This window comes from Phyllostomus hastatus, unplaced genomic scaffold, assembly GCF_019186645.2.
Source record: "Phyllostomus hastatus isolate PE091 unplaced genomic scaffold, TTU_PhHast_1.1 phas_scaffold_78, whole genome shotgun sequence".
Taxonomy (NCBI): Eukaryota; Metazoa; Chordata; class Mammalia; order Chiroptera; family Phyllostomidae; genus Phyllostomus; species Phyllostomus hastatus.
In genome coordinates, this window is record NW_025334041.1 from 46,333,958 (window position 1) to 46,353,496 (window position 19,539).

The following is a 19,539-nucleotide window of genomic DNA, read 5'->3' on the forward strand; positions in this document are numbered from 1 at the left end:
TATATTTATTTCACCATCACAAGTATATAATAATTTGGAGGGCATAAAATTGTAGGTTTAAACTTTTTCCCTTTGAAATTTTAAAATTAGTCTTATTTTTTGTATCCAATTTTTCTATTGAAAGATATGATTCCATTCAGATTATTATCCCTTTGGAGATGATAAGATCTTTCTTTCTGCAAGGCTTTAGATTTTTTCATGTCTTGCATGTCACTATCACATCAGTCTTCTTGGTTGATGGTCTTCTGGTCCTGGAGATTTGGAGGGGAGAAGAGATAAAGGAATAAATGTCCTAGGAGTCAGTTAGCTTCCCTGCTATAGTCCAGGTCCCTGTCCCATTGGGCTTTGGGCTTTCTTAGTACTATGGAAACAGGCTACTACTGCTGTTTTTGTGATCTTCTGTGGCTGTGCTGGCTGGACACTACAGCAGAATTTAAAAGCTCTCTCTCAGCCTGTTCTCCCATTGCACCAGTCTGCACTTAACCTTACTGATTCATGATAGACTTTTATCTTCCCAGGTGTTCCTCAGTTTTTATGTTACTGATACTTTCTGTCTGTTCATCCTCTAGCTTCTGTAGTTTCTCCAATGTTGACTTTGAGGAAGGAAGTCAACATTGGGTTAGGTCTGCCATCTCTTCAAGATCTGAAAGACTCCCTCAGCAATATTTTACATGTACTCATGCCTTCTTCCTAAAACTCTCTTGACTTACATTCCTGATAACACATTTATAAGGAGCTGCTTGTTTTTCTCCTTTGAAGAGTCCTCTTCTGCTCACTTCTGTTCTCTGCCAGGTCCTGCTGTCTTCTCACACTCCACTTTCTCTGGCTGATGATCTCATCTCCTTTAAAGACCTCAGTTACCACCTCCATGCTGAAGGCACTTAACTATTTATTTCCAGTTCCAGAGCCTGCTGCCCTCTAGACTCACATAGCTAACTCAGCATTGGACTTGGTGAAATAAATGCAAAACACACCCAAAGCTAAACTCATTCTACTCCTGACAACTCCTCTGAGTTGGCTCTGTGAGGCTTCCACAAACCAGAATCTGAGTGTTCTTGACCTCTCCATCACACCTGACATGTAATTAATTACCAACTTCTGTTGATTCTGCCTCTTCAACATATCTGAGACTCATCCCTTTCTCTCTATTCTTACTTTAAGCCTTATTCCATGCCACTGTAATCACTCACCTGTGATGAAAATGACCCTCCTGTTTCAACATCTCTCTCTTTCTCCCTGTTTCATTCAGTATAGGTCCATTTCATTCAGTGTAGTTGGAGTGAAACTTTTACTTCAGAAGTTCTCCGACTTTTTGGTCTCAGGCAACTTTTGCATTCTTAAAATTTGTTGAGGGCTCCAATTTGTTAAGAGAAATTAAAAACACGAGAATAACAAAGGCACATGTTCTACAAGCCATCACCCCTGTGATGCCATTGCTCATGTAGCCTGTGGAAAATTCCACCTTACACTCCTAAGAAAATGAGAGTGGAAAAGATAAACAATGCCTTACTCTTATTATGAAAATAATGTTGACCTCCATCAAGGTCTTGGGAAGCCCCCAAAGCTTTGTAGACCACACTTTGGGAACCACTGCTTAATTCATTCTTTGCTTCCCAGTTTAAATCACTTTAATGCCTAGCAATGGACTCTCAGGATGAAGTCTAAAAACTCTAGCAAGGTATATAAGACCCTTCATGATCTGGCCTCTGCTCATCTTTCCAGACTTACCTCATGTGATGTCCCCAGTCTGAACTCTGCTTCAGCCATACTGAAAGGCTGGCAGGCCTCAGCACTTGCCTTTTTTTCTTCCTTCTCCAGGTCACTGCTCTTGCTTTTCTATGGGCCTGGCATGCCTGTCCTTATCCTGGATGCAGCTTTATCTTCAACTATGCTTAAAAGCTTCGCTGAAAACTAGGTCTATCCTCTGGTTTTCTTGAACTTAGCCTTATTTTAGCATTTATCCTTTTCTTTTGTGACACCAAGAACTGTGGAATATTTGCCTGTGGCCTATCTTTGTATGCCAGTGATAGATTAATCTAGGATCAGAGGACCAGAGGAGACATTAGGGAAATTACACGCAAAAGCTTTTGTATATGTGAGTTTTTCTGGGGAGGACTGTATAGCTTTTACCTTTGAAAGGGGTTGAAGATTCAAAAAAGCATCAGAACCATTTTACCATTAATGAATTGGGTTCAGTGTGCAGTGAGTTATTTTATTTTTTATGAAAAGGAGTGAACTTAGATATAAGATCAGTTGGTATCCCAAGTTCCATTTTATGATAGCATGTTTATACTTAATATGACTGTGTGAGAATTCTTGATTGAATTTGTAGAGTTCTGTACTGTATGTAATGTAAATTGAGGATGTGAATCTTTGTAATTTTTGAATCTTTGAGGATGTGAATCTCAGACTTCTATGCAAATAGACTTGGAAGGTAATATTAGGCTAATGCTAACAAACCACATTGTGACAGCCATAAGCTCAGAAAGCTATTTTGTAAGATCAGATTTCAGTTGCTGATCAATTATGTAGACAAATAACTTTTAAAATCCATCAATAGCTTTCACATACTTACTAATAACATGACTTATTAGGTGTTTACTCAGTTAACTAGTGAATTATTAATTTATGAATATATTATCAATTATTTGTTAAGTATGTTAAGTGCTTAGTAAGTGTTTTGTTTACATCAGGGAAATGTCTTTTTCATTAAAAGTGTGACTGCCTTATTTGGTGGTACAACATTAAAGGGAAAGTAAACATTTTAAAATGAAAATGAATGGGAAAAAAGGGATTAAATTTTTTCCATAATATTCTTTTTTTTTTTCGTATTTCCCATTTGTTAACATTGTTGCCAGATTTGCCATAATATTCTTTTTAATGCTTATTTAAAAGACATTAGACTTGGATAATTTTACTTGCAAGTTAGATTTATTTTCTTAGTTTTATCACTCCTCTCTACCCAAGATATACACACTGGTACTCTTTATGATAGGACATATTCTGGATTTATTACAGCATAAAAGTGTTGTCAATCAATGGCTTCTTGCTTGGATTGTTGAATATCTTTCTTTCTTTTTCTCTATTTTGAAAGTTCATCTAAATGAAGTCTGTTTTTTATTGAATTTCTAAGCCTAAATGTACATTTCCTCCAGCATTCATTTCATATTTTGGGTAACTGTAGGATAAGTGATTATTTATACACTGACCCCATGTCCTGTGATTCAGTTTCATAAGGTCAACAGAATTCCTTATGATTTTTGAACAACAAAAATAAGGCCATTTTCAAGATTCTAGAAGAGACATGGCAATAACACTATTATATTTGACTTAGTGATATGTTTTAGATTTGTATTTGAATGTGAGGATGTCCGGTGTTTTGAGAATTATAGTAATAATAAAAATTTTCAAATAATAGCTATTATACATGTTCATTATATTCTAGACCTTCATCTCCCAATATGGTAGCCATTAGCTACATGTAGCTAGTGATCACTTGAAATGTGACCAGTGTCACATACTAAAAGAATAATATTTTGGAGATATAAGGTTAAATACCTTCAACAAAATATATTATTAAAATTAGTTTTACCTGTTTTTCTTTTACTTTTTTAATGAGTCTACTGGAATATTTTAAAGATTCATAAATGAGTTGTATTATATGATTATTATAAAAGTTTTATGATATTGTTATAATAAATATCAATATACCATAGTTATTATGATTGTTAATATAATAGTAACATAATACATTTTATTGTATAATGTTATGATATACAGTTACTCAAGTGGCTACCCACTGAGCTAGTTACTTTATATGCATTTTAATCTCATTTGATTCTTACATTAATTTTATGTGGCATGTATTTTTAATATTTGCATTTTTCCAAGAAAGGAATTGATAATCAGAGAGATTAAATATCTATCCTAGTGCTCATTCAGTACTCAAACCCAATTGGTACTCCTAACCAGTAGGTACTAGGTACTTCTAACCTTTTTGATAGTATACCTCATCAGGTTTTGTGTTGCCACCAGTGACAGCAATACGATTAAATATGCTTCTTTATTTTTTAAAATCCTTGTTTCTTACTTTGTGATATAGCAATTTGAAAGTCTCATTTTTTTATTTGTTTTTAAATGCATGCATTTAATTGATCTGATGGCTGAAATATATACCTCATAGCAATATGTACAAAAAAGGGTATCATTGACTGCACTTACTAAATCATAATGCTTGGGTTTTTTTGTTTATTCACTCATTAGTTATGCAAAGGTTTTTATTGAAATTCAGCTTGTGCATTTTTATCTCTGCTCATGTCATTAAATTGTTCTTGCAAACTAATTGGATGTAAAATTCTTTGTTTGAAAGGGTTTTTAAACAGGCTTAAAATGATAGGAGACTTTTTTAGAGGTAACACACAATTTTTATGAAGAAAAAATGGAAACATTTTCATAATATTTATCCTTAAAATTCCATGCATTTAAACATTTCCATATGTTTATCTTTTAAATCTCTGTGATTTCATTGCTAAAAATGACACCTTTACTTTAAAGGGACAGATTAATTGTGATTATATTTTTTCCAAAAATATCCACTAGGTAGCATACTACTGTTAATCACCACTTGTCATCACAAAGAAGTTCAGAAAATTTATAACAGTTGTTCTTTGTTTAAAAGCATGTACCATCCTTAAGTTTGACAATTTTCTTAAGTTCTTTGCCAAGAGATACCAGAGATAAAAGTTCTTATAGTTAGCATCAATCTTATTTGAAAGTATTGTGAAGATTCTGCCAGTTTCTACTTTTTAAAAAAATTTTGGTACAAAATGAACTACATTGATGCCACAGTGTGACACTATGAGCTTTTGGCCTCCCTTGTTTGTGGCATCAACTTCACTGCCCAGTGAATAAATTTCACATGTGATGCTTTCTCTGTAATCTTACCTTGGATATACTTTTCTTTTTAAATCCTAATTTTAAAATTTACTCCACCATAGATTGCACTTGTACAGGTTTCCCATGAAACATTGTTTTCATCAAATAATTCAAGTATTGTAAGCATACAGATGGATGTGTCTTGCCTTCATAAGTATAAAAAAGTGATTCTTTTTTTAAATCATTTTTATTGTTGTTCAAGTACAGTTGTCTCCATTTTTCCCCATCATCCCACCCCCAGCCCAGCCATCCCCATCTCCCACCCTCAATCCTACCCCCCTTTGGCTTTGTCCATGTGTCCTTTATACATGTTCCTTGACAACCCTTCCCTCTTTGCCCCCAATTATCCTCTTCCACCCCCACTCTGGTTACTGACTTAATTTCAGTGTCTCTGGTCATATTTTGCTTGCTTGTTTGTTTTGTTGATTAGGTTCCACTTATAGGTGAGATCATATGGTATTTGTCTTTCAGCGCCTGGCTTATTTCACTTAGCATAATGCTCTCCAGAGGATTCTTCATGATTTTGTTATTGAGGTGTAATTCATGTATGATGGCAGTTAGAAAGTATTTAAAACCAAATAATGAAAATATATCAATATTTGGGGATGTCTTTAAAGCAGTGCTTAGGAAATGTATAGCTTCTAAAACTTATATTAGAAGGGATTGGTCAAAGAACATGTATGAATGCCCCATGGAAATGGACAATGATGGGGAGATGAACTGTGGGAATTGGGGGATGGGCTGAATGGAGAAGGGCAAAGGGGGAAAATTGGGACAAATGTAATAGAATAAACAGGAATAACAAAGGAAAAAACGTATATTAGAATGGAGGAAAGGCTTACAGATCAATGATTTAAATTTCTTGTTAATAAGGTAGGAAAAATGAGCAAATTAACCCCAAAGTAAGTAGAAGAAAAAAATAATAAATTAAGAGCAGAAATTGGTGAATTGAGATGCAAACAACAGGAAAATTAACAAAGCCAAAAGTAGGATTTTTAAAAAATCAACAAAATTATTAATCTCTTGCAAGGCTGTTCAAGAAAAAAGAGAACAAATGCAAATTACACCATCAGGAAGGAAAAGGAAATCACTACAGATTCTACAAACCAAAAGACTAAACAGTATGAAAAAATCTATGCCAATAAACTCAACAACTTTAATGAAATGGGCAATTTCTTAAAACATAATTTATCAAAATTCACGTAAAATGAATTAGAAAATATGAATATGCTTATATCTATAAATAATATTAAGCTTTTTAACAAAACTTTTCTCACAAAGAAAACTTCAAGTCTAGGTCATTCCAATGGTGAATTCTGTCAAATAATTAAGTAAGAAATAACAATCTTATACAAACTCTTCTTTAGAAAACAGAAAGAGAAAAAATGCTTTCTTACTCATTTTATAAGGCCAAAAAAGTTTTTGATAACAAAGCCAGGCAATGACATTATAGAAAACCATGAATGAATGTCATAAATGTAGTCATAAAATCTGTTTAAAATGAACAAATCAGATCCAGCAATCCATATAAACTTAATATATATCATGACCATCTAGGATTTATCCCAAGAATGAAAAGTTGGTTTAACATTAAAAAATCGAACAGTGTAACTTACCATAGTAACAGACTTAAAATTAAATATCATACTATTGCTTTAATGGTGTAGAAAGAGTATTTGACAAAGTTCAATGTCCATTTATGATTTTTTAGGAAAACTAGCACTAAACTAGGAATAGAAATAAACTTTCTCAATTGATAAAGAGAACTGATGAAAAGCAATGACGGAACTGATCTCAAGGGAACTGATGAGGGCAAAGGGTGACTAACTAAAGCAATACTGATGAAAGATTGAATATTTTCCCCCTGAGATCAGGAGCAAAGCAAGATTATCTACTGTCATCATTTTTATTATTATTTTTTTAATTTCCTAATGCTCTACTTACATCCCTGTGACTGTATTTATAACTGGCAGTTTTTACATCTGAATCCCTTCCTGTTTTTCATTATTTTTATTCAACAGAGTAGTAGAGATTCCAGTTAATGGATAAGGCAAGAAAAAGAAGTAAAACAAAAATTGGTAAGAAGTAAACTGTCCCTATTTATAAATAACATGATTGCACAGAAAATTCTAAGGAAGCAACCACAACCTCAACCCCTACAACAAAACACACCAGAACTATTAAGTGTGTTTCAGAATATAATGTACAAGGTCAATATATGAATGATACAAAGCCATAACCGGGGATGTCCAACCTTTTGGCATCTCTGGGCCACACTGGAAGAAGAGATGTCTTGGGCCACACATTAAATATATAAACACTAACAGAAATTAATGAGCAAAACAAAAGTTTTGAGTACCCTTACAAGTTTGTGTTGGGCCACATTATTAGCCATCTTGGGCCATATGTGGCTCATGGGCTGCAGGTTGGACTACCTCGGAATCAAATAATTAGTTTGGCCATATGAAATTTTGATGTACTCAAACAGCAATTATATGGAACAGCCTAATAATAAGGGGAAGAAAACTGAGTAAATTTATATTCCCATATAGCTAATACATACATATGTGCACACAAAAGCAAATGATAATCAACCTACAGTTTATGCATCCTCTCTTCAGTCACTCTTCAGTTACAAATTAATGAGAACAATTCATTGGATTATATTTTCTCTGTCCTAGCTTCTTTTAGAGTATTACTAATTAGCACAGAAATGGCTGGAAGAGAAAAAGGGTGAGGAAAGAGGAAGAGATGGATAGCCTTATGAATTGCATAAACTTAATTGCATTGGAATGCTTAGTACAGATGACAGGAGAGTTCAACACCACAGAGACTTTCTGAATGGTTGAAGACATGGACTATGAGATTCTATTTCTAAGGAATTGTGTGATTACATAGATTAACCATCAATTCTAAGTATCTGAGCATCTACTTGTAGGATATTTACATACACTGGTATCTGATTAGTGATTTAAGTCATATGAGTGGTTTTTCCAGTTCTTTTTAGGTTTTAAGCAGCTTTATGGAGGTATAATTGGTATACAAAATAACTTCATGTGTTTAATGTGTATAACGATGATTATATATATATATATGTATACATCAGTAAAACATCACCATAATCAACATTACAGAAATATTCATTACCTCCAAAAGTTTCCTTGTGCATCTTTTTTTTGAGGATGTGGTAAGACACTTAACATAAGATCTATCCTCTTAAATTTTTTATGTACATAATATAGTACTGTTATTGTATTGTGTTGTTCTGTGTTGTGCAATGTATCTGTACAAGTTATTCAAGCTGCATAACTGAAACTTTATACCCATTGAACAGAAGTCTCCATTTCCTCTTCTCCTCATACCCTAGGAACCATCCTTCCACTCTTTAATTCTATGCATTTGACTCTTTCAGATACTTCATATAAGTGAAATCATGCAATATTTGTCCTTCTGTGACTGGTTTATTCCAGTTGTCATAATGTCCTCCAGGTTAATCCATATTGCCACATACATCAGGGTTTCCTTTCTTTTTTTTCCCACTGAGGTACTTTACTTGCACATATGTACTACATCTTTAGAAAAATAATCCCTGGTTTCCAACCCCCACCCTGTGTGTTTTTTACTTGCTTCATTACGGTCCAAGATACCTGTTGAGGTTGTCAGTTCAATGAAACCAAAATGACAGAAAGAGAACAGGTTGTTCTGCCATTTTTCTAGATCTCTGAGTTGCTCATCAAATCTGGGGCTGATCACTCCACACTTGTTTAACCTGCCCATGAGGATCACAACAATTTTCCCATCTCTGTGAATCTCAATGGTTTCAAGTTCACCAATGTGATCATGCTTCATTATCACAGTTAGAAACCAGATGATGACTTTGGAGCCTAATAAGAACCTGGCATTTGCCTCTATTTTTGGCATTGTTGATGCTCTTGAGAGCATCAGCCAAGATAGTCATGTGTACCACTGTGGTGGCACGGAAAGAGCCAGGATTTCCTTTTTTTAAAGGCTGAATAATATTATGGTACTTTGTATGTATATACCACATTTTCTTTACTCATTCATCTGTTGATGGATATTTACATTGTTTCCATGTCTTGGCTAATATGAATAATGTTGCAATGAACATGGGAGTGCAGATATGTCTTTAAGATCCCAATCTCAGTTCTTTTGGAAATCTATCCAAAAGTAAGATTGATGGATCATACAGTAGTTCTATTTTCAGTTTTTTGAGGAAGTTCCATATTGTTTTCTATGATGAATGCACCATTTTGCACCATTCCACCTAACAGTGTGCAGGGGTGTCCAAACATGTAGCATCTCTGAACTACACTGAAAGAAGAAGAGTTGTCTTGGGTCACACATTAAATACATTGTGACATGTAATTACAAAAAAGTCTCATAATGTTTTAAGCAAATTTATGATTTTGTGTTGTGTTGTGCAGCCATCCTGGGCTGCATGTGGTCCACTGGCTTCAGGTTGGACACCCTTGGTGTAAATAGTTCCAGTTTCTTTACATCCTCATCGACACTTGTTATCTTTTGTTTTTTGGATAATAGCCATCCTAACAGGTGTGAGAGAATATGTTATTATGGTTTTTATTTGCATTTTCCTGATGATTAGTGATATTGAACATACTTTCATATATCTTTTGGCCATTTGCATTGTCATCTTTGTAGAAATGTCTATTCAAGTGGGATTATTTGCATTTTTGCTTTGAGTTGTAGGATTTCCTTATATACTTTATATCTTAGGTATTAATGCCTTATCTGTTTCAATTCTTTTCAGAAAATTTTAGATTATTGTCATTCTTCTTCATGTCAGCTTATATATGTGTTGACATGAAGCTTTGGTACATGGATTCTTACTTTTTAAAATATAAAAAGAATAGCATTATATGTTGGATTTAATTGAATGAGAAATTTGGGGGCCCAAGGGAAATAGTATACAACATCTAGAAAAAATATCTGAAAGAGTAGATTGCTAAGGTTTTGTGAACCATTATCATTCTATGAAGCAATTTATATCTAGGCACCTAGATTTGTAGCTTACTGGGTAGAATCTGGGTTTTTAGGTTGGTAATTTTCTGAATATGTCTTCAGCCAGATGATTCTGTAGTCTGGGTGCCACCTGACCAGGTAATGTTAGCTAGATTATTTAGTTGTGTGTTTATTAAACTTGCTTTCTCTGGCAATGTATTGTACCTTTTTAAAATGTCTCCTTAGCAAACTGCTGAGTTTGGGGTGCTGATTATTTTTAAAGTATATCAGTGGGGCTTCCAGAGATTATTACTTACTCTCATATACTCTAGCACCCCAAGAATAGGGCTTCCTTACCTTGGGACCTCACTGCACTTCTACCATAGCTGCTTTTGATTTTTAAGCCTAATTCTTTATTTTTGTAATATTTGGAATTACCCTTTGGAGTGATTGTCATAGGTGATCTAGTGGCTGCTGATTGAACTCTGAATCCCCTCATTAATTTGGGTTTATCTTGGAAAGTACCAATAGTTTATACCTGGCAGTTGGTGACCATGTCAAGACCCCATTTTCAGATAGTGTGGTTAGAGTAACTTAAGAGGTAAAAGAGCAGGGTAGCTGGCGGAAGGTGATTTTGTGGTCCTGTGTAGGTAGCCACTGAAGCAGGCAGAAAACAGGTAAGATGTAGCTCTAACCCTGTCCTCAAAGTGAATAGCATCACACAATACTATCATCCCCCAACCGCACCCAACATACAGGATCGCACCCACAATGGATGGCACAGGTGAAGGTAAATGAGTTGTCAGAGGAGACAGGAGGGGTCCATGACCATTATTTTCAGTGTATAGATGTTTGGCCTTCAGGGTCTGTTTTCTTCTATGAGCCCTACTCATATTTCGACTGATTATCAGCACTGGAGGATATAAGCACCATTAGATGTCTTGGCATGACCACTTCTACCTTATCAGCACTGGAGGATATAAGCACCATTAGATGTCTTGGCATGACCACTTCTACCCACTAGATCTATCATTCATAGGTCAGGAAAATTGCTCAGAAATGCCAGGAGAAATTTCAGAAGCACTTAAGACAAAAGGGATGGGGCTGACACCAGGTGCTTCCCTTTAACCAACAAGGACATGTAGTTAATTCCAGAGCAGCTCTAACTTTTGGCCCCTTGGTACGTGGTCTAAGTGAGGTGTCTAGAATCCCACCTCCATTTCACACTAAAGCTGTCCTACTGTAGGTGGTCCTCCTGGTCTACACTTCTGTAGGTTGTTTGTGAAAGTGATCAGAGATATTTGTCATTTATCAGAAAAAAATAGAATGAGTGTATTTCTTTTCAGAATTGAAAGAGTAATAAAGGAGCATACAGAGAGTACAACAGAAATTATAGTGATAAAAAGATAATCAAAAGATGATTAAGCATCTAGATGAACTTATTGAACTAAAATGTAGATTAATGCAGTATTTATCCCCCCAGAGGTTGATCATTACCACATAATATGTGTTGTTTGCAAACTAACACAATCTTTGGACCTTTTATAGAGGGGTAGAAGACTATCATTTTACATGCAGTTAAATACATATTCTGAAAATAGATTTCTTTGGTGAGTTTCCCTTCTCAAATGTGGTTCACTACAGTGGAGAGACATACCAGCCAGGAGCCGTTCCTAACCAGCAGAATAGCTGTAACATGCCTGCAGAGTGACTTCATCATTTATTAGGGAAATCCATGCATGGTGACTCTGGCCAGGTGCACATCCCTGTAGAAAGCAAACAGTGGCATTGGCGTTTTTGAGTTGTCAGGATGATAGGTATCATCCAAGCAAGTGCTAGGCTGTGCTTACTCTGAAATTCCTTGAACTAGTGTTAACTTAATTGACAATTACTTTTTGCATGTAGTAGAAGCCACTCCTCAGTATTTGTAGACAATTGTTGTATATGGATTATGTTCAAAGGAATTTTAAATTTTAATTTTATCTGGGAACCCCCACTGTTTGGTTATAGAATACTTTCTATCAACCCAGCATCATTCTTTTTCAGTAATTTTAAACCATTATGTCTAAGTGGTGGTCATCATGTTTATTGAATCATAAATATGACTCAGTAGGATGTAACTGCAAGGAACCTGATTTGGGTAACTTGATAATTTTTTAAAAGAATATCATAGATATGAGAGCTTTTCTGATATTTGTTAATTTGAATGTATTCTATAGTTGATCTAAATTTTCTGTTGTCTAGGCAGTTTTTGGTTTGTTTATTCATGAGTTGTTTTTGTTTTTAATACCATTGGTCATCTGACCAAGATGTGGTGGTATTGTGTATCTGTTTGTTCTTGGAAACACTTAATATCATTTCTGTTATTAAAGCACAGGTTGGTGTTTTATGGAATTGAAAAATCAGTTTCCCAAGCTTCATGGATAGGGAAATGGTATAACATAATGAACAAGAGCATCAGTTTGTGAATCAGAGTTCTTGAGTCTAACTGCAGCTTTCCTTCTTAGTAGGTGTATCCTTGAGCAAGCCACTTAATCTTTCTAAAATTTGGTTTTGTCTTTGTTAAATGAGGATAATAGGAGAATCTACCATATAGGCTTGTTGTAAAGAATAAATGAATAATCCATTTAATGTAGGTCTTGGCACACAGTAAATTTTCCATAAACTTTTGTCATTTTATCTATTAATATTCTCATAGGCTTGAGAAATGGGGCCCATCCCTAGAGTTAATTCTCCCTTGTTTGGTTACTTTGTTTATTTTAAGGAAGTGACATAAAATGTCCAGAATTGTAGCCTAGTGCTTCCTTTTTATATAGATATCTTTTTTCTTTTATAATACTCAAATTCAACATGGACCAATGGAAAAGAACAGAGAGCCCAGAAATAAACCCAAGTCTCTACGATCAATTAATATTTGACAAAGCAGGCAGCAACATAAAATGGAGTAAAAATAGCCTCTTCAACAAATGGTGTTGGGAGAATTGGACAGCAATGTGCAAAAAAATGAAACTCGAGCACCAACTTATACCTTATACAAAAATAAATTCAAGATGGATAAAAGACTTCAATATAAACCATGACACCATTAAAGTCCTAGAGGAGAACATAGGTAGAAAAATCTCAGATATTTCACACAGAAACATTTTTTACTGACATGTACCCTAGAGCAAGGGACATAAAGGAAAGAATAAGCAAATGGGACCTCATCAAAATTAAAAGCTTCTGCACAGCTAAAGAAAACAGTATCAAAATAAAAAGAGAACCAACTGTATGGGAAAACATATTTGCCAATGATACCTCAGACAAGGGTTTAATCTCCAAAATATATAAAGAACTTACATGACTCCACTCTAAGAAGACAAGCAACCTAATTAAAAAATGGGCAAAGGACTTGAACAGACACTTCTCCAAGGAGGACATACAGAAGATCCAAAGACACATGAAACGATGTTCAATATTGCTAGCTATCAGAGAGATGCAAATTAAAACCACAATGAGATACCACTTCACACCAGTCAGAATGGCCATCATAAACAAAGCAACAAACAAGTGTTGGAGAGGTTGTGGAGAAAAGGGGACCCTAGTGCACTGTTGGTGGGACTCCGGACTGGTACAACCACTATGGAAAGCAGTATGGAACTTCCTCAGAAAGCTCAAAATGGATCTGCCTTTTGACCCAGCAATTCCACTGCTGGGACTATATCCTAAGAACACTAAAACACCAATACAAAAGAACCTTTACACCCCGATGTTCACAGAAGCACAATTTACAATAGCTAGGTGCTGGAAGCAACCTAGATGCCCATCAGTAAATGAATGGATCAAAAAACTATGGTACATTTACACAGTGGAATTCTATGCAGCAGAAAGAAAGGAGCTCCTACCCTTTGCAACAGCTTGGATGGAGCTGGAAAGCATTATGCTAAGTGAAGTAAGCCAGGCAGTGAGAGACAAATACCATATGATCTCACCTTTAACAAGAACCTAAACAACAAAACAAAGAAACAAGCAAAATACAACCAAAGACACTGAAATAGAGGACAGGCTGACAGTGACCAGAGGTGAGAGAAGAGGGAATTTCAGGGGAGAATGGGAATGCTTTACAGGAACAAGCTTTAAGGACACATGGACAAAAACTAGGGGGGGGGGGGATAATGGGAGGGAAGTGGGAGGGTTGGATGGGTGGGCTGGATCGGGAGTAAAAGGGAGAAAACTGTACTTGAACAATGAATAAAATAAAAAATTTAAAAAATACTCAAATTCATATCTAGGCAAAGTTGAAGACATGAAACCTAGATACAGTCAATTTCATTGTTTCATAAATCTTTTGAAAAGGTGTTTTGCACATCATAATACTCCACCAATGCTTTTGGACATCACCCCTCTTAATGTCTTTCCTTCAGTTTAATAGCAGCAAAGTAGGAAGAGAACAAAAACCATTTGCCTGTCCTTTGGTTTAATATGAACCTCTTGACCCTGATCCATAAAACAGGATATTTCATCTTCTGCAAGAAGTGCTAATGAAAGTCAAGTGTTATAAGACATTGTTTTTATCACCCGGAAGGTTTATTAGTGTGTTTGCAGAGGAATAAAGGGTAATTGGATGAAGCTGGATATTTATTTGATAAAATGCCTTGTAGGTCAGTTTCTATGAATTTTCCTCAAGAGGACTGGGAATTATTTCAAAAATAAAAAAAATTCTTTGGAGATTTGAGAAGTAAGTTTCAGTAGAAACTGAATTATCCCAAAAATGAAACAAAAAATTCTTTGGACTTGAGAAGTAAATTTCAGTAGAAGTTGCCTTACGGGAAATCAGTTCTCTTTGTGTTTTCTGCTCTCTGATCAGAATGGCCTCTTGTATTACTAGAGGACGGGGCCAGGTGGAAAAACAAAGATAAAAACATAATCACTGAAGATATGTCCATCAAAAGATCATCCAGAGCTGTATATATTCTTTCCCTATCTATAAATTTGTTGGGCAGGAAGAGTCTTCAACAGAACCATTTGTGGATCATAGTTATATTTGGCATTCACATCACATCTAGGTCTTGGCACTGTTATAGCTATTAACATTTTTTCTAATTTATCACTTTTTTAAAAACTATCAATTATAAAATAACATTCTCTGATTAACTCATACTAATAAGTAAATTCTTAACTTTAGGATATATTTAATTTTCAGAAACAGAACAACTGTCATATTAAGAGCAGTATTGAAATCTGAAGTTGTTATTTTGCTTTTGGGTTTTGACTGCAACTCACTAATATATTTTATCCTTTTCCTACAGCTATATTTCTAGTGTATTATATGATTAAATGTAAAATTACATTGGGTCTCAAACTGCAGAGTATGGGACCTTGCTGGTATTTTGGGGGTGGACGCTAGGAAGAAGCTAGGTTCTTTCTCTAAAAACACTAGTGATAACTTACGTTAATCTGGGCAAAAGAAAAGTTATAAATTTTCCTCCCCAGTGATCTTTGGGATTGGTTTTCTAAATACTGAACTTAAAAAGACCATGCTTCCAAAAATTGGTCAATCAAAACACTAATGAATGAAAACTATTTTAAGTACATTTTATTGATTATACTATGAAAGTTGTCCCATTTATTCTCCTCTTTATCCCCCTCTGCCCTGTACCTGCCTCCCACCATCAGTCTCCCACCTTAGTTCATGTCCATGGGTCATACATATAAGTTCTTTGGCTTCTACATTTACATTATTCTTAACCTCTTCCTGTCTGTTTTGTCTACTACTTATGCCTTTTATTCCCTGTACCTTTTCCCCCATTTGCCCTCCTCCCCCTACCACTGATAATCTTCCATGTGATCTCCATTTCTGTTAATCTATTCCTGTTCTAGTTCTTTGCTTCATTCTTTTAGTTTTTGTTTTTTTAGGTTTGGTTGTTGATGGTTGTTTGTTGTCATTTTACTGTTCATATTTTTTATCTTCTCTTTTTCTTAGATAAGGCCCTTTAACATTTCATATAAAAAGGGCTGGGTGATGATGAACTCCTCTAACTTAACCTTATCTGAGAAGCACTTTATGTGCCCTTCCATTTTAAATGATAGCTTTGCTGGACAGAGTAATCTTGGATATAGGCCCTTGCCTTTCATACCTTGCAATACTTCTTTCCAGTTCCTTCTTGCCTGCAAGTTTTCTTTTGAGAATCAGCTGACAGTCTGATGGGCACTCCTTTGTAGGTAACTGTCTCCTTTTCTCTTGCTGCTTTTAGGATTCTCTCCTTATCTTTAATATTAGATAATGTAATTATGATGTGCCTTGGTGTGTACTTCCTTGAGTCCATCTTTTTGGGGACTCTCTGGGCTTCTCAGACTTCCTAGAAGTCTATTTCCTTTGCCAGATTGGGGAAGTTGTCCTTAATTATATTTTCAAATAAATATTCAATTTCTTGGTCTTCCTTTTCTCCTTCTGTCACTGCTATGATTCAGATGTTGGAATGTTTATAATTGTCCTGGAGGTTCTTAAGCCCCTCCTCATGTTTTTGAATCTTGTTTCTTCATTCTGTTCTAGTTTAATGTTTATTTTTTCCTTCTGCTCCAAATTGTTGATTTGAGTCCCAGTTTTCTGCACTTCAATGGTGGTTCCCTATGAATTTTCCTTTAATTCACTTTTTATAGCCTTCACTTTTTTCTCTATTTTGTGACCATACTCAGCCATTTCTGTGAGCATCCTGATTACTAGTGTTTTGAACTGTGTATCTGATAGCTGGTGATCTCTTCATTCCTTAGTTATATGTTTTCTGGAGCTTTGATTTGTTCTTTCATTTGGCCCATCTTTTTTTTTTGTCTCTGCATTTCTGTTGTGTAGTAAGAGGCAGAGCCTTAAGTATTCATTGGGGTAGTGCAACCCACTTTTCTGCATTGTGGTGCTGTATGTGGGGGAGGGGTCCAAGAGGGAACAATGCTATTTGCTTGGGTCTTGATCAGCTTTCAGTCACTTCCTCATTTTCCCACAAGTAAATTGAGCCCTTCTGGTACTGATTCCCAGGTGGGTGGTTTTATGTACATTCTAGGACCCTGTGGACCTCTCCAACAAACTCTCCTGTGAGATTGGGAGTTTCTCCTGCTGCCCCAAACCCCACAGGTGTTTTCACTCAGAAGTTTTGAGGCTTTGTCTCCCTGCCCTAGAACCTTGGGTTGTGCCATCTGTCTTGTTCTCCAGTTGTTCCTCTTGGTTTATCTGCATGTAAAGTGGGACCACTGCCTCACCTTGTCTGCCAGCTGCCATTCCACCTACCCCCGTCCTCCAGTTACCACCTTGCCAGGAGTCCTCTCTGCCCTGGCTGCTCATCTTCTCCCCTCCTACCACTCTGGATGAATGTTTCTTTTGTAACTCCTTGGCTGTTAGACTTCCATACAGTTTGATTTTCTGGAAGTTCTGGATATTTTTTGTTTTAAAATTTTTTGTTATTCTTCTTTTGGTTGTGTGAGGAGGCAAAGTGTATCTATCTATGCTTCCATCTTGGCCAGAAGCCCTTAAATGCAAACTATTGAACAACCTTAGTGAATTACAGAATTACAAGTTTCTTACCTTCAATAATTTTTTCATCTAGCCCTGGCTGGTGTAGCTCAGTGGATTGAGTGAGGGCCTGCAAACAAAGAAAGGGTCACTGATTCGATTCCCAGTTGGGGCACATGCCTTGGTTGCTGGCCATGGCCCCCAGCAACCACACATTGATGTTTTTCTCTCTCTCCCTCCCTTCCCTCTCTAAAAATAAATAAATAAAATCTTTAAAAATAATAATTTTTCATCTAATTGGTCTTACAAGTCAAATTCTTTATAGAATTTATAGAATTGGTTTTACAGTCAGATTCTTTATAAAGCAAGCTCACCAATGGTCTCTAAATCTTCAAATCCAATGGTATTTACTTTTCTTTTTAAAATTGAGATGTAATTGATATATAATATTAGTATAGTTTCAGACATACAAGAGAATGACTTATTATACATGTATATTGAAAAATAATAGCCACAATAAATCTAGTTAATATTCATCACCATATATCATTTTCAATTTTTTTCTTATTTTCTTGTGATGAGAACTTTTGAGACATCTTGTGATGAGATCTGCTTTTTTAGCAACTTTCAAATATATAAGACAGTATCCTTAACTATGGTCTCCATACTGTACATTACATCCCAAGGTACAATGACATTCTCTTAGTATTATTTTCTGTAGCCGTCAGTAGTGTTTAGCACCAGTGACTGCCCCTTATTCTGGAAACCCTAGACTGTTACTCCTCATGAATTTTTTACTTCTTTATTCCCTAATAGAGATTTTAAGGTTCATATCTTAGGTATTTTCTATTCTCTCTGAAACATTTGTGTTTTTTTTAATGCTTTAAAAATATTACTTTGGCTTCCAGTTAAGATGGCAGAGTGGGTAAATGCTGTGCTCCCCTCCTCCCATGACCACATCAGAATTACAGCTAAACTACAGAACAACCGTAACTGAGGACCACCTGCAGTTTAGCTGAACAGAAGTCCTACAACTAAGGATATAAAGAAGCTACATCGAGACTGGTCAGAGTCAGGAGATGCAGCATAGGCAGGTCCTATATTCATATAAAAATTAGGGGGAAGGGAAGATATCTCAGCTGTGTAGGTCCTCCCTGAGGAGTGAGCAGTCCCTGCATCATACCAAGCTCCCAGTCCAGAGTTCCAGTACTGGGAAGAGAAGTCTCCATCTTTTGGCAGTGAAAAGCAGCCGATTGTGATTGAGTGAGACAGGAGCTTCTGGAGTCCCAGGCATTCCTTTTAAAGAGCTCATGCAGGGACTCACTAACAAACTCACTGGCTCTGAGCTCCACCACTGGGGCAACAGGTAGAAGGGCACCAGAGACAAGAGAGAGGAACTGAATTGTCTGGCCTTAGGGTAAGGGATGGTGGGACATGTTTCCCAAACAGAAGTCATTGCTGGCAGAAGCCATTGTTTCTTTGTTAAGGCCTCCCCTAACCCAGCCTGCTAGCACCACATGTGAGTTTTCATTAACTTAGCTAACATCATTTGCCTCACATTGGTGATTGCTTGAGATCTTGCCAAATTGCAGGCCCACCCAGGCCATTGCCAATGCTTTTTTTTTATATAAATGGCCTGTCTTGGCTTGTGCTATGGACCTTCGTAAAATCTCCCAAAGGTTCACAAACCCAAAGCAAGCAGAAACTTGCCTTGGCATGCCCCATACTTCTCACTAAGCAGCCCCAATTCTAGCACTACTGGAAGCTGACCTCAGTTCCCAGCTTGGTCCCTCCCAGGCATCTATAAGCCTAGAACAAGTGGCAACCATCTACAGATCACTTTGTAGCTCATACCAGGTGGACCCAGGCAAGGCACAGGCAGTGGCTGACCTTGGCCTGCACCAGTACTTCTCTCAGGAAGCCTCAGAACCAACACACCTGGTGGCCAACTTTAGACCACACTAGAGCACCTCCACAAATGACACACCCAAAAGGGGAATTTGGCAGGCATCACAGCACTGCTGAAGTGAATCGTGCTCTGTAGGTTCTCCACTACACAACTGCTCCTTCACTGTGGTCACAACTAACTCTCAAACCATTTGGTTAGATGAGAAATCAGTTTCTTTGAGTGTCACAGTTATAAA

The 19,539-nt window shown here is 36.2% G+C and overlaps 1 protein-coding gene and 1 pseudogene across 2 annotated transcripts in view; one reads left to right on the top strand and one right to left on the bottom strand.

Moving 5' to 3' along the window:
- Positions 1-19,539, top strand: part of LHFPL3 (LHFPL tetraspan subfamily member 3) — a 621,367-nt gene that overhangs the window by 101,314 nt on the left and 500,514 nt on the right. The window lies entirely within an intron of this gene.
- On the bottom strand, positions 8,485-8,896 carry LOC123812070 (annotated as a pseudogene).